This window comes from Hyla sarda, chromosome 2 (genome assembly GCF_029499605.1).
Source record: "Hyla sarda isolate aHylSar1 chromosome 2, aHylSar1.hap1, whole genome shotgun sequence".
Lineage (NCBI taxonomy): Eukaryota > Metazoa > Chordata > Amphibia > Anura > Hylidae > Hyla > Hyla sarda.
The window spans coordinates 396,824,499-396,840,859 of NC_079190.1; the positions used below are offsets into that span (position 1 = coordinate 396,824,499).

General features: G+C 42.2%; 1 long non-coding RNA gene across 1 annotated transcript in view; it reads right to left on the reverse strand.

The window, feature by feature from the left end:
* Positions 1–12,245: 12,245 nt before the first annotated feature.
* Positions 12,246–16,361, reverse strand: part of LOC130356783 (uncharacterized) — a 52,882-nt gene continuing 48,766 nt past the window's right edge. The window contains exon 3 of the long non-coding RNA XR_008888997.1: positions 12,246–12,376. This is a non-coding gene — a long non-coding RNA (uncharacterized LOC130356783). The remainder of the gene's footprint in view (positions 12,377–16,361) is intronic.

Genomic DNA, 16,361 nt, shown 5'->3' on the forward strand with positions numbered 1-16,361 from the left:
CCTCCCGGGCACTACTCCACCCCGGGGCAGAATCTATCCTCTGTCCGTCCCAGAGACTCTTGCCATGTCTGAATACGTCCAAGAAAATTTAAAAAAGGGCTTTATCCGTAAATCCTCCTCTCCTGCCGGAGCCGGATTTTTCTTTGTGTCCAAAAAAGATGGCTCTCTACGTCCTTGCATTGACTACCGCGGTCTTAATAAAATCACGGTTAAGAACCGCTACCCCCTACCCCTCATCTCTGAACTCTTTGATCGTCTCCAAGGTGCCCATATTTTTACCAAACTGGACTTAAGAGGTGCTTATAATCTCATCCGCATCAGAGAGGGGGATGAATGGAAAACGGCATTTAACACCAGAGATGGACACTTTGAGTATCTGGTCATGCCCTTTGGTCTATGCAACGCCCCTGCCGTCTTCCAAGACTTTGTTAATGAAATTTTTCGTGATCTACTATACTCCTGTGTTGTTGTATATCTGGACGATATCCTGATTTTTTCTGCCAATCTTGAAGAACACCGCCAGCATGTCCGTATGGTTCTTCAGAGACTTCGTGATAATCAACTCTATGCCAAAATAGAGAAATGTCTGTTTGAATGCCAATCTCTTCCTTTTCTAGGATACTTGGTCTCTGGCCAGGGACTACAAATGGACCCAGATAAACTCTCTGCCGTCTTAGATTGGCCACGCCCCTCCGGACTCCGTGCCATCCAACGTTTTTTGGGGTTCGCCAATTATTACAGGCAATTTATTCCACATTTTTCTACCATTGTGGCTCCTATTGTGGCTTTAACAAAAAAAATGCCGATCCCAAGTCTTGGCCTCCTCAAGCGGAAGACGCCTTTAAACGACTCAAGTCTGCCTTTTCTTCGGCTCCCGTGCTCTCCAGACCTGACCCATCTAAACCCTTCCTATTGGAGGTTGATGCCTCCTCAGTGGGAGCTGGAGCTGTCCTTCTACAAAAAAACTCTTCCGGGCATGCTGTTACTTGTGGTTTTTTTTCCAGGACCTTCTCTCCGGCGGAGAGGAACTACTCCATCGGGGATCGAGAGCTTCTAGCCATTAAATTAGCACTTGAGGAATGGAGGCATCTGCTGGAGGGATCAAGATTTCCAGTTATTATTTACACCGATCACAAGAACCTCTCCTACCTCCAGTCTGCCCAACGGCTGAATCCTCGTCAGGCCAGGTGGTCTCTGTTCTTTGCCCGATTTAATTTTGAAATTCACTTTCGGCCTGCTGATAAAAACATTAGGGCCGATGCTCTCTCTCGTTCCTCAGATGCCTCTGAAATTGAACTCTCTCCTCAACACATCATTCCTCCTGACTGCCTGATTTCCACTTCTCCAGCCTCCATCAGGCAAACTCCTCCAGGAAAGACCTTTGTTTCTCCACGCCAACGCCTTGGGATCCTCAAATGGGGTCACTCCTCCCATCTCGCAGGTCATGCGGGCATCAAGAAATCTGTGCAACTCATCTCTCGCTTCTATTGGTGGCCGACTCTTGAGACTGATGTGGTGGACTTTGTGCGAGCCTGCACTATCTGTGCCCGGGATAAGACTCCTCGCCAGAAGCCCGCTGGTTTTCTTCATCCTCTACCTGTCCCCGAACAACCTTGGTCTCTGATTGGTATGGATTTTATTACTGACTTACCCCCATCCCATGGCAACACTGTTATTTGGGTGGTCGTTGATCGATTCTCCAAAATGGCACATTTCATCCCTCTTCCTGGTCTTCCTTCAGCGCCTCAGTTGGCTAAACAATTTTTTGTACACATTTTTCGTCTTCACGGGTTGCCTACACAGATCGTCTCGGATAGAGGCGTCCAATTTGTGTCTAAATTCTGGAGGGCTCTCTGTAAACAACTCAAGATTAAATTAAATTTTTCTTCTGCATACCATCCTCAATCCAATGGACAAGTAGAGAGAATTAACCAGATCTTGGGTGACTATTTACGACATTTTGTTTCCTCCCGCCAGGATGACTGGGCAGATCTTCTACCTTGGGCCGAATTCTCGTATAATTTCAGAATCTCTGAATCTTCCTCCAAATCTCCGTTTTTCGTGGTGTACGGCCGTCACCCTCTTCCCCCCCTCCCTACCCCCTTGCCCTCTGGTCTGCCCGCTGTGGATGAAATTTCTCGTGATCTTTCCACCATATGGAAAGAGACCCAAAATTCTCTCTTACAGGCTTCTTCTCGCATGAAGAGATTCGCAGATAAGAAAAGAAGAGCTCCTCCCATTTTTTCCCCTGGAGACAAGGTATGGCTCTCCGCTAAATATGTCCGTTTCCGTGTCCCGAGCTATAAGTTGGGACCACGCTATCTTGGTCCTTTTAAAGTTTTGTGTCAAATTAATCCTGTCTCTTACAAACTTCTTCTTCCTCCTTCTCTTCGTATCCCTAATGCCTTTCACGTCTCTCTTCTTAAACCTCTCATCCTCAACCGTTTTTCTCCTAAATCTGTTCCTCCCACTCCTGTTTCCGGCTCCTCGGACATCTTCTCTGTCAAAGAGATTTTGGCCTCTAAAAAGGTCAGGGGAAGAACTTTTTTTTTAGTGGATTGGGAGGGTTGTGGTCCAGAAGAGAGGTCCTGGGAACCTGAGGACAATATCCTGGACAAAAGTCTGATCCTCAGGTTCTCAGGCCCCAAGAAGAGGGGGAGACCCAAGGGGGGGGGTACTGTTACGCCGAGCGCTCCGGGTCCCCGCTCCTCCCCGGAGCGCTCGCTACACTTCCCTCACTGCAGCGCCCCGGTCGGTTCCACGGACCCGGGGCGCTGCGTTACTACCTCCGGCCGGGATGCGATTCGCGATGCGGGTAGCGCCCGCTCGCGATGCGCACCCCGGCTCCCGTACCTTACTCGCTCCCCGTCAGTTCTGTCCCGGCGCGCGCGGCCCCGCTCCCTAGGGCGCGCGCGCGCCGGGTCTTTGCGATTTAAAGGGCCACTGCACCGCTGATTGGTGCAGTGGTTCCAATTAGTGTTTACACCTGTGCACTTCCCTATATCACCTCACTTCCCCTTCACTCCCTCGCCGGATCTTGTTGCCCTAGTGCCAGTGAAAGCGTTCCTTGTGTGTTCCTTGCCTGTGATTCCAGACCTTCTGCCGTTGCCCCTGACTACGATCCTTGCTGCCTGCCCCGACCTTCTGCTACGTCCGACCTTGCTTCTGTCTACTCCCTTGTACCGCGCCTATCTTCAGCAGCCAGAGAGGTTGAGCCGTTGCTAGGGGATACGACCTGGTCACTACCGCCGCAGCAAGACCATCCCGCTTTGCGGCGGGCTCTGGTGAAAACCAGTAGTGACTTAGAACCGATCCTCTAGCACGGTCCACGCCAATCCCTCTCTGGCACAGAGGATCCACTACCTGCCAGCCGGCATCGTGACACTGACCTCCTATCCCGACCTCCTATCCCGTCCTTCTATCCTGTCCTCATATCCCGACCTCATATCCCATCCTCATATCCCGTCCTCCTATTCCGACCTCCTATCTCAACCTCCCATCCCGTCCTCCTATCCTGACGTAATATGTGTACCAGGTATTGAAATATCTCCAGCCGTAGGGAAGTTATATGAGAACATACATTTCCCATTAATTTGCATGAGACCTCAAACAAAAACCCCGACCCTTACAAATGGGGGTAGTTAAGGGTTAAATTAACTGTCCTATATTTTAAGTGGACATATAAGTAACATGTGACCAAGTATTATCAAAATATCTCCAGCCGTTTGGAAGTTATGCAGTAACATATATTTCCATTGACTTGTATGGGACTTTAAACATAAACCCCGCCCCTGGCAAATGGGGGTGAGTAAGGGTTAAATTACCTATCCTATGTTTGTTGCTGACATATAAGTAACATGTGTGCCAAGTTTCATGTTAATATCTTTAGCCGTTTGGAATTTTTTGTAGATCATACACACATACATACACACATACATACACACACGTTGAGTTTTATATATATAGATTGCCTGTACTCAAAGACAATATGGTGAGTGTAGAACTTAGATCTTCCTATGTCATTTATGTGTGTCATCCATAGGCAGTCCTGTAATGCTGTGACTTGTAGTTTTGGAATAGTTGGAAGTACAGCAAAACTACAACTCCCAGCTTGCCCAGACATCTTTTGACTGTCCAGGCATGCTTGGAGTTGTAGCTTTGCACCAGCTGGAGGCACATGTTTGGTAAAACTCTGTGTTTTGCAGTGTTGCTGCAGGCTGTGTTCCTCCTACAGCCTTGTCAATCAGTCATCTCGTGTCCATGTCCATGACCCTTGTGTGGTAGTCACGGGGGTGTTAGGAAAAATAACTGATCACTTCGTGATGCCAGGGCACCGTTATCCTATACACGGTCTGAGGTTGGAGACAGCTTCTCCTGGGCCAGACACGGGGAGTAAATGAACACACCGACTGCAGGTTACGAATAACTGTCTTTACTGAGCTGGGTACAGATGGTATTAAACATACAGCTAGTTTTGGGTGAGAGAGTGCAGCATAACCCCTTGGGAGCCCTGTTGCCTTGCTGGGACTTATGGTTCTTTCACCAAACAGATACTGATTTGTGAGACGGAAAGATGAATCCTGGTAGGTAGGGTTCTGTCAAGGTACTGAAGCCTTCTCTGCCGGGGCTTGAACTTCCACCGTGGGAGTAATCCTTGCAGAATGACCAGTTGAGATTAGATTTGAGCTAGGTCTCTCCTCAGAGCACACAACACAACACAACGGAACAAACTGTGGCTCAGAATACTAGAAACTGCACACTGGGTAACTCCTCCCCCCACTACACTATATAGGGGAGACTTTAGGGGTTTCCATTGGCAGGCATGGTCCCATGGGTTCACTGCTCTCATTTAACGGTACAGTAACACAGAAGAAAATACACTGCTCAAAAAAATAAAGGGAACACTAAGATGACACATCCTAGATCTGAATGAACGAATGAACTAATCGTATGAAATACTTTCGTCTTTACATAGTTGAATGTGCTGACAACAAAATCACAAAAATTATCAATGGAAATCAAATTTATCAACCCATGGAGGTCTGGATATGGAGTCACACTCAAAATCAAAGTGGAAAACCACACTGCACACGGCACAGGGCGCCAGTGGCAAATTTGCCAATCTTGTTGTTCTCCCTGCAAATTCCAAACGTCCTGCACGGTGTTGGGCTGTAAGCACAACCCCCACCTGTTGACATTGGGCCCTCATACCACCCTCATGGAGTCTGTTTCTGACCATTTGTGGCCTGCTGGAGGTCATTTTGCAGGGCTCTGGGAGTTCTCCTCCTTGCACAAAGGCAGAGGTAGCGGTCCTGCTGCTGGGTTGTTGCCCTCCTACGGCCTCCTCCACATCTCCTGATGTACTGGCCTGTCTCCTGGTAGCGCGTCCATGCTCTGGACACTACACTGACAGACACAGCAAACCTTCTTGCCACAGCTTGCATTGATGTCCCATCATGGATGAGCTGCACTAGCCACTTATGTGGGTTGTAGACTCAATTTCATGCTACCACTAGAGTGAAAGCACCACCAGCATTCAAAAGTGACCAAAACATCAGCCAGGAAGCATAGGAACTAAGAAGTGGCCTGTGGTCGCCACCTGCAGAACCACTCCTTTATTGGGGTATCTTGCTAATTGCCTATAATTTCCACCTGTTGTCTGTTCCATTTGCACAACAGCATGTAAAATTGATTGTCAATCAGTGTTGCTTCCTGAGTGGACAGTGTGATTTCACAGAAATGACTTGGAGTTACATTGTGTTGTTTAAGTGTTCCCTTTATTTTATTTTTTTAACAGTTGTATATACATAGAAAAGTAATATCATTAATTTAGGAAAATGTATTATTTAGCAATAGAATGTAAGCATAATTAATTTAACTACAAGTCTCTAGTGGGCCCAACACCTTGTGCAACAAAACTGCCCGATATAGTACAAAGCCACAGGAAAGCTATTGGTGCTGGGACTCCACACTTGGACACGTTCATGCTGCTGGGGGATTCATCAGTGTCCCAGGAGGTATGGAGACCCCTAGTGGTGGAATTTTCGGAGGCAGTTTTCTTTAATAAAATGTGATTTTTTTTTTTAAAGAAGTAAACTAAACTATTGTTTTTCCTTTTTAATAATTTTGCTAAAATGTCTAAAATTCTGTTTTCTCATTATGGAGTATGGCGTGCACATTGATGGGGAAAACTAGATTTTTTTTAATTTTTTTTTATTTAGCCCAAAATTACATAATGTGAAAAAAGTTAAAGAGGATGTCCAGTGCTAAGAAATGTATCCCCAATCTGCAGAATAGGGCATAAAAGTCTGATTGCGGGGGGTCCTACCGCTGGGAACCCCCACGATCTGGTACAAACACGCCCCCTCCATTCATCTCTATGGGAGAGGCAGAGACACAGCGCTCCTGTGTCTCTGCCTCTCCCATAGAGATGAATGGATAGGGCGTGTTTCAACCAGTTGCCATGCTGGGTACGAAACACACACTAGCAGCACAGAGTCGGTGCCTGTGTATTGGGTTTAGTGCGGGTGAATCAGCTGTGAACAAAGAGGCTGTTGTAGCCAGTCATTCCAACCTTACATTGCGTTTCAAGTAGAAATGTTGAGAAGAATTGGGAAAGGAGTCATGAATTCTGACTAAAACTTTATTATTACAAAGTAGCATATGTGTGAAAGCTGTATACTATCCACTAACAATCTGAGTTATACATTATGCTGGGACTGCGTGTCATAATACCATTGACTGCCCTGGGCTAAGGGGTTGGGAACTTTTCATCTGGAAAACTGTTTATATGGGTGGAACCGAATAAGAACTTGTGCCAGTCACTTGGAAAATTACTTCTCTTATTACTTAATTTCACTGTTATTGTTTAAAGCTGAGCTGCTTTGTTTTTCATTTTTTACGGAGCATACAAAGATGTGTAATTGTTTTTGTCTTTATATCCAACCATGCTAAAGGCTAAACAAATCAGATGCTAAAAAGAAACCAAAACAAAATGAAAGTTTAAAGGGGTTTTCTGGTTTTATGTAAGAAAAAGGACATTCATTGTGTCATGAAAACTTTTACATGCAAGAGCAGTGAAAATGTGGGTGGGGACTTTTTGCAGTTAACCCCGTATGGACTGATGGTGGTCCCTGCTAAGGGGATGTTGCTTACAAATCCTGGAGCACTTTACTCAGATGGAGATGTGGTAGGCAGAGGTTTGGCGTGTATGTAGACTATTGGGTGATGTGTTTGAGGTGAATGTTCGTGACGCCAGGAGTGTTGCCGGTGCCAAGCGCCAGGTTAAGAAAACCTCCAATGACAGGTTAAGGTAACCACTTAAACTTCACTCAAACAATTGCAGGAGAGGTAGTAAAGACAGTTCAGTTCAGTAGATGTGCAATTGAAGTATCATGGATGTAGCAAGAAACCACAGCTGCAATACAGGGCTTTTTGACTGTGATGTGACTTAGACTGAAATAGACAGGACTTGAACAGATGTGACTAAACTAAACTCGACTTGTTCAGACTTGACTTGATTTTGGGAGCTGACTATCTCTGCCTTGCGCTTCTTCACAGTATGGAATCCAAATTGAGTGCTTACCGCTAGGGTGGACTTTAATAGACAGGGGCCGTGGAAGGATCTTCACCCCTCTATCCTTGATTGCCAAGGGGCTCATCACCTCACCCATGTGGTGAAGGACAGGTGACACAGCAGAGGTCTTGCCTTCACCTTGACTAACGTTCCACTGCGCTACACTGACTAAATCCTCTCTGTCTGGTCAGGCTTGGGTGGAGAAGGGAAGGGGCCCTAATTGGCTGCATTGCTTCTGTGGTGTCTCACCCATCCTCCTACAAATATTAAAGGAGTAGTCCAGTCCTGAAAAACATATCCCTATCCTAAGGATAGGGGATAAGTTTCAGATCACGGGGGTCCGACCACTAGGGCGGGAGATTGCCAGTCCGACCGTTAGGGCCGGAGATTGCCAAAGGCAGCTCTCCCACAGAATTGTATTGAGGGGTCGTTTTAGCCACCGCTGTGTGCGGTGGTCGACACGCCCCCTGACATCCACCTGATAAGGCAGGTAGACAAGGGACCACAAGGCATTTCAAGCTTGCTGGTATAAATACATATTTACAGGTTCACAATGCTTGGAGGGTCTCATTTGTCATCTCTTAGAGGTTATCCAGAGCTATTTTGCCCCCCCAAAATAGCACCACATCTGTCCTCAGGTTGTGTGTGGTATTGCAACTTGGCTCTATTTACATTAATGAAACTGAGTTGTTATACCACATTGTTTTCGAAGAAACCAGCTCTGCCGGCGTCCGACATACCGATGCCGTCAGTGACATACCTGAACTACCTAATGGCTCCGGGTTCTTGCACTGACAAAGTCCTGTGTCTATACTTTCCATCTGATTTTTTACCCCTACCTCCCCCTTACTACTAGGAATTAGTTAGGAGGTTCCGGTGCAGGCTCTAGTCACAAGGACTGGAGACCTGCAGTAGCAAGGCAGGTGCTAAATCTAGTAAGGGTATAAGAGGGCCCCCCCGACAATTGCCCTGTCTACCCATATGTCACATTGTTACCCAAATGCACCTATTTAATTTCCTTTTGTAAGTACAATACGGGTCTGTGTGTCTAGTGAACAAGTTGTTTTTTGACCTATCACTGTTTGCACCAATTGTAATGTAATTCACAATAAATTACCACTTTTGCTTCAACAGTCATCTGGCCTCAGCTGTCTTTCCAGTTGCCCTTACTTAGTCAGTGGGCATTGTCCACTTCCTTAGCCTCTTCTGTCACAGATGGGAAGCTGGCACCACACTTCTCTCCACCACCCAAATAGCAGTCACAGGTTTAGGACTTGTGTGGTAGCCCTTGGGGGGTGTATGGTAGTTGGGGTGTTGTTTAGGTAGTTGAGGGGTTAAGGTTAACCCTATAGTTCGTGACGCCAGGCTGAGGACTAGTATGCTCAGTTAATTCTCCGGCCTATCACCGCCCTTCCCAGTAACGATAGGTGCATGCATAAAATGACTGAAGGTTCACAAGGTAGTTGAACTTGAACTTGGATAACTTTACTTAAATGCTTGCGGTACATCCAATGAACAGCAACAGTCTCATGCAAACAGTCTCTATATAGTTCAGTGACTGACAGTTGTTGCGGACCTTGAATAGTAATACAAGTCTCTGAATTTAGGGTAATTTCCGAAGATCCGTCCGGATTCAGGGGATAGATAAGGTCCGGTGATCTTGCAGAGTGTTTAGGGATTGATACACTCACGATTCTGAATAGATCAGCCGTTGCCGCAATGTTCTGGCCTAACTCACTGCGGAAGATAGCTGCGCAGATCCTGCTCGTTTGACAACCCGGGAACAAGAGACATTCTTACTGCTTGGCTGCACAGGAACAAGAGCGAGAATCATAGCCGCCGCTCCCTTATATGGGCAGGGGCGGGGTTATTCTGATTGGTCCGAACATCTGTCACTCACCGTCACAAAGCATGGTAGGTGCAATATGTCACAGGGACCTCCAAAGGTCCTTAAGCAAAAACCATAGAGTTTACCTGATCACGTGACCCGCAGGTCCTGTTACACTCTGGACAGGTAATTAACTAGTTATATACATTAGTACTATTATATTTACATAAATCCTGAATAAACTATTAGTTGAATGACTATCTAGATGAGAGGTGACAAGGGGCAGACCAGACAAAAAGGACCCGATGTCCTAGGGACTCTGGCTATGGGGACCTAAATACACAGGTACCGGATAGGATGCGGTATCGGGACACCACACTTGTCTCTGCAGTCTCTCTCAGTTCACTGTTGGCACAGCTTCACTGTTGACACAGCTTTTAGACAAGTGTAAGGATGCGAGTCAAGGCCCCGAGTGCAGATTTGGGGATGCTAAGTGAAATTTCTAGGAGAAATAACAGAGAACCGTCACAATGCATGGTCACCAAGAATTGTTATTTCAATGGGAATACAAGTATTAACTAAAATTGACAGATCGTCTTTAAGATATACATATAATAGAAGCTGCTAGTCTTTCATTGCTAAAATCAAATCTCCAGTTGTACCTCTTTTGGAGTGACATTACCTATAGTCCTATTGTCATCTTTTGACATGAGAAATAGATTTGTATGAATAAAATTTGAACAGTATTCCACCAACTATATGTTTGAATCCCAGATGTATATTAGACCTCCAACTCTTCTATAATTCCACAATGTCATGCCAGTTGTATTACTTGTTTTGCTTTTTAAATTGCTTAAATTTTAAAAGCATAAAAACTATTAAAAATACATATAGCAATGCATGTAAAAATAGAACTTTTAGACACAATATTGTTGAGTATTTTAGCACAGTATTGATCATTGTTCAGATGGTACAGATTTATAGATGACATTTTCTTTCTTTGGCAGGGTACTGAAGAGGAGTGCCTCAACTTTATCTCTGTGCTCAATAATAATAATTGTAACATTTTGTTAACAACAAAGATGTCTAGAACGAATGTGGAATTCTTGGACTTACAAGTGAGCAAGAGTAATGATCGTCTTGAAACCAAACTGTACCGTAAAGCAACGGCAACCAATAGTCTTTTGCATTTCACCTCCTTTCACCCTTCACATACTTTACAAGGTATATCAACAGGACAATATCTCTGAGTCAAACGGAACTGTAGTGAGTATAGCGATTTCAGGGAACAGTCTATAGAATTAACACGGAGATTCAGGGACAGGGGGTACCCCAGAAAAACAATTTCTCGAGCGTACCAGAGAGCATGGATTTTAGATCGACAAAATCTCTTGGAGCACAAAACAGGGACACCAACGGATGACACAATTAGGTTTATTTCCACATTTAACAATCAATGGTCTAAGATACGTGAAATTTTGCATAGTAATTGGAACATTCTACTCTCAGACAATAAGATTCGGACGGTAATCCCAGAAAAACCGTTGATGGTATCACGACGGGCACTAAATCTGAGGGACTTATTGACAAGGAGCCATTTTTGGAAACCTATGCAGCACACCTCCGGCTGGAGATGTGTTGGATAATTCCCATGTGGGAATTGCAATATTTGTCAATTTATGACACCAGTTTCAGTCTTCATTAATCCGTTGAACAATAAAGAATACAAGCTAAAAAAAAATACATCAATTGTAAGAGCACGCAGGTGATCTATGCAATCACCTGCCCATGCAGAAAAATATATGTGGGACAAACCAGGCAACAATTGAAAAAACGCCTACAAAAACATTTATCCGCTATTTCTCTGGAGAGACCGAGATAATGGTAGAACATTGACTTTGGTTGCAGGACACTTCTTGGACTTCCATAATGGACGTCTCAACGGCCTACAGATAAAGGGACTAGAGCGTGTCAACAATAACAACAGGGGTGGACCTGTTACAAATCGCCTATTGCAGACTGAATCAAGATGGATATTTGAATTACAGACAGTTTCCCCTGAAGGACTTAATGAGGATTTACTGTTCTCAGGCTTCCTAGGTGAGTGAAGGGACTCATTATCTTTTTGCCCTTTTTTCTAATCTGTATGGCAGCACTTCCTATATTGGAAATATGGTTTGGTCTTGTAGAGGATGGAGTGTAAGATATTTCTAATCAATAATTTTTGTATATGTTTTACAGTTTATTTCCCTCCGAGTTAGGTATTATGATTTTGGTGGAGATTATGTATTGGAAATGGGCGTATACCAGCTGGAGTCTTTATGTTCTATTGAAAAGAGTGATAGAGAATGTTCCACCAATATTGAATGCTGAGTGGATTCTGGGGGTCTACATATACACAGGTTTGTATGAATTTGCTGTTATTTGGATTTTGGTGTTGGTTGAGGAGGTCACATGCACTACATTTCACATGCACTATTTTACCCCATAGGTACACTTACACTTACACATTATTTGAATTTTTGAATTTATATATCCCTTTAATAATACAACATATATCTTTTATTTTGTTTATTACACTTATTGATAGGTCATTTACACTCACACATTTTCTAGTCACAATTTCCCCTCCACTTTTTTTTGTCCCATTCATGCAATTGACATGACACTGTACACATGCACACTGCACTTATTTCACTAGTCACACACATATATGTGCATGTTTACGCGTGTACATATATTTTTGTGCATGTTCACTTTATGCTTACACACACTCACATTATAGGCACACATTAGTTCTCATTTTCTTCTTTCTCTCTCTTTTTTTCTTCTTCTGTGTTTTCTCTCCTTTTTTTTCTCTTTTCTTCACCTTCCTTTTTTCCTTTTCTCCCTTTTCTCTTTTCCTTTGCGATGCTCTTCTTCTTTATTTCTTATCTCACGACAGGGTCACGGGTATCGCTTTAGATATAGTCCTCAGGAAACATAAAGGGTATAAGATGATAACAACTGGATATGCCAATCTCTATTTATCTCAAATACGTAATGTCTTGGAGTTGGAACTAATTATTATTTTTTCACATTATTTATAGGCATTATTTCCTCTTGCATGTTAAAATGAGTAACATATTCAGATGTATACCAAAAATGGATGACAGACAACAACAAAGGATTGAGAGCCCCTCTACTCGGAATTTGAGAATAAAGTGACCAGTTCTTATACTGGTTGAACACTGGGAAAACCTGTAGATGGGATGAGTTAGTTGGAAAGTACAGATGGAGTAATACTGAATATGGAGCTATTTTCAAGCCCGTAACTCCTTTGACCACATGGACTCCTAATGGAACCTATTGGACTATATGGATTCCTATATGGATTCCAAACTGAGTTTATTAGACTACATGGACTCTTTGTTGAGCCTATAGGACTATGTGAATTGTTTTCATTTTTGGCGTCACTAAATTGGGACTACTAACTGCTCACTGGATCAGCAGAATATGCATCACAATTTGATATTATCTTACTATTTATGTGTAATATTATATTATTCATATATAGGTATTTGTTTTCTCTTTTTTCCTTTTTCTAGTAATAATTTTTTCTATGTTAATTATGGGTGTATCTAATACACTTCATAGTATACTATACAAATTTGGGCGTGTTATTGAGCATCACAGTTGACCTTGCAGGTGTGAGAGCGGTGTCCTGTTAATAATGGACATAATGATAATAAGTGTGCAGTTAGGATATGATATATTGTTTATGTCTTTATTATTATATAATCATGGTTTGGAAATATTCTTATGTATTTTAATATTTTTTCATCTTTCATTTGCATGTTTTTACACATAATTATGGTTTGGGAATATTAGTATGTATTTATATATATATATATATATATATATATATATATATATATATATATATATTTTTTTTTCCACTATAATCACATTTTCTCCCCTTTTTCAGAGGAGTGTCTTTAATAATTTGGTGTAATTTAATAATCGGTATACAATGCATTATTTAATCACTAACCAATAGTGTTGCTCGCGAATATTCGCAATTCGAATATTATTCGCGAATATCGCATATTCGCGAATTCGCGAATTTCGCGAATATAGCGCTGTATATTCGTAATTACGAATATTCGTTTTTTTTTTTGTTTTTTTTTCTTCACAGTACACATCACAGTGATCACCCCTCTCTGCTTCCAGCTTGTGTGGTGTAAAGAAGGCTCTAATACTACTGTGTGAGACTGGCGTGCGAAAATTCGCATATGCGAAAATTAGCATATGCTAATTTTCGCATACGCGAAAATTCGAGTATGTTAATTTTCGCATACGCGTATTTTCGCACACGTGAAAATAAAACGAAAATATAACGAATATGCGAATATTCGCGAATATATGACGAATATTCGGCCATATATTCGCGAATATTCGCGAATTCGAATATGGCCTATGCCGCTCAACACTACTAACCAATTACATATATATATATTATATTCCTTATTTCTTATTCATTAGTATAAAATTATTTTTCTGTGTGAATTTATATGATTTAATCTCTATAATCATGTTTTTCTTAGGGGGTGTCTTAATATATGGTGTAATTTATTAACTTGTATTGTATTTTCAACACTTGTACATTACCAACCATTAATTTATTATTTCTAATATTTATTTACTATTAACTTTCATATTTATTTCTAATATTTTTCTTATTCATTTAATGTGAATTTATGGTATTATTGATTAAAGGTACGGTACTTACTGTGTATATATAAAGTATATATCATTCTTGATGTAAGTCATGGGATGCGCTCCAGCGGTCACATGTTGCGGTTCATTATGGTTCCGGCTCATGCTCGGTGTGGCGCGCTCTGGCCGGGTTGTGTTCCGATGTCTGCGTGCTGTGTTTGGCGGCGCTTGCGCATTGGGTCATGTGATGCGGCTCATCACACAGGAAATTATTATTTCCAGTATCGGAAGTTGTCGCTGGTGCCATAGAATGATGGCGTGGCGCATCAGGACACCGCTCTAACACACTTGCAAGGTATTTTCTTAATTAATTATGCATGTACATAAAGTGGGGAGTCTTTCTAGGCACAAACACCCCTGAGGAAGTCGCATAGGAGCGACGGAACGTGTGGGGTTCCGTGGCCCTGTCCTGACTATATTGGCTGATTACCTCTATTTCTACTTCCATCTATTCCGGACTGGTGACTATTACTGTTGCACTTTAACTATGTGTATATATATGAGGAATCAATTGCATGTAGTCTGTACTGGATGGGATAGGTTTGTAATTATTATTATTATTGTTGTATATCCATTTCAGGACGGGAGCTTATCTAGTGGAGTGCGTTAATGGCCCCTCACTAGGGTTGAGTTTGTGCTCCAAATGAGCTGTTTTAATGGTTTTTAACCCTTTTCTCCCCAAGCCCATTTGCTGTGTACACTATGTGTGTTTTTTGTAATAAAATGATTTTGCATTATTCTATGCATGATTTGGTGTGCTCTATTTTCAGTGTACCACTTGCTTTCTTTCTTTTTTGATTCATTGTTGATTTGTACACTGTAGTAGCACCCAAATACTATTTATTATAACCTTTCTATTGGTGGATTGAGCCCCCCATTGTGTTGTTGGTGAATACAAAGTTTTGTCTGCTACTGTTCTAATGAGACATATATAAAGATGACCCCTGAAGAGAACAATCACATTACAATACATGACATATATATTTTGTACACTTTTCTAATTCCATCAATACAAAATACGTTTAGTTATGTTGATGTTATTTTTGAGGCTGACAATATGTTTCTTCCCTCAACATTAAGAAATTCCATACTTTTTCCATTACATGGTTTCCATTAGCTAAAATTATTTCATTTGTTTCAGTCGGTTTAATGAAGCCAGAATGTTCAGCTATTAACCTGTACACAGGGCTTACCTGTACACCCTGACTGCCTTGGATTTGGCGCACCAGGACGTACATGTATGTCCTGAGTTTCTACCAGACTATAAAGAAAGCACAAGAACTGCACTTGCTTCATAGACCGAGTGCCCTGACTGTCCCAACTGGTAACTTCCTCAAGGGTGAACGCGTGGGTCTTCAGGAGCACCCATCCGTGCTGAGTATATTCTAACTTACTGTCTTTCCAACTGTGTCCTGCCTGTCTCCTAGTATTTTTTCCAGTCTATTAGACTATTATTTGAGATTGAAGCATTTGTTATGTTTTGAGATCTATTTTAGTGTGAGCACAATAGGTTTGACAGGGTTTCATTTTTGTAGGCTGCCTGTCTGAGGGGTTTATAGACCATTGGTTGTTGTAATACACATGATAACTCTCTAAAGGAACACACTACTGCTTAACATTGTTATATAATGACCGGTGGCAAAGTGTTGTATTTACTCAGTATATTGCATTGAGGGTGGGTGCCCACTAGAGGGTCTGCTTTTCAGCCCCCTCTAGAAGTAGCGTTCCCCAATTACTTTGTGTTTTTAACTGTTTGTCCATATTTATTTGTCAGCATTTTAATATTATAGAGTTATTGTTGAATATGTTAATATCATTTTTGGGTGTGCTGTTTGCATATAAGGTGTCTGCTTGTTTCTCATGTTAACTATTATGGTTTGGATGCCTCTTTTCAGCATTCCGGGATTATAACATGATTATTTTTTGAGCTGAGCCCCCTCCACCTTTTGTTATTGCGATATTTATTATTTCCAAAATATAATGTTGATGATCCTGTGCGGTTAATGGCGTAAATGTAATACCAAAATAACTAAATCCTAAAATATTGATTTTTCGTCGCCTCAGATCCAAGAAAAAAAGGAATAAAAAGTATTCAAAAAGTCACATATATGCAAAGTGGTACCAATTAAAACCTACAGATCACTGCGCTAAAAATAAACCCTCATGCAGCCCTGTATATTGAAATCTTAGGAACGTTAT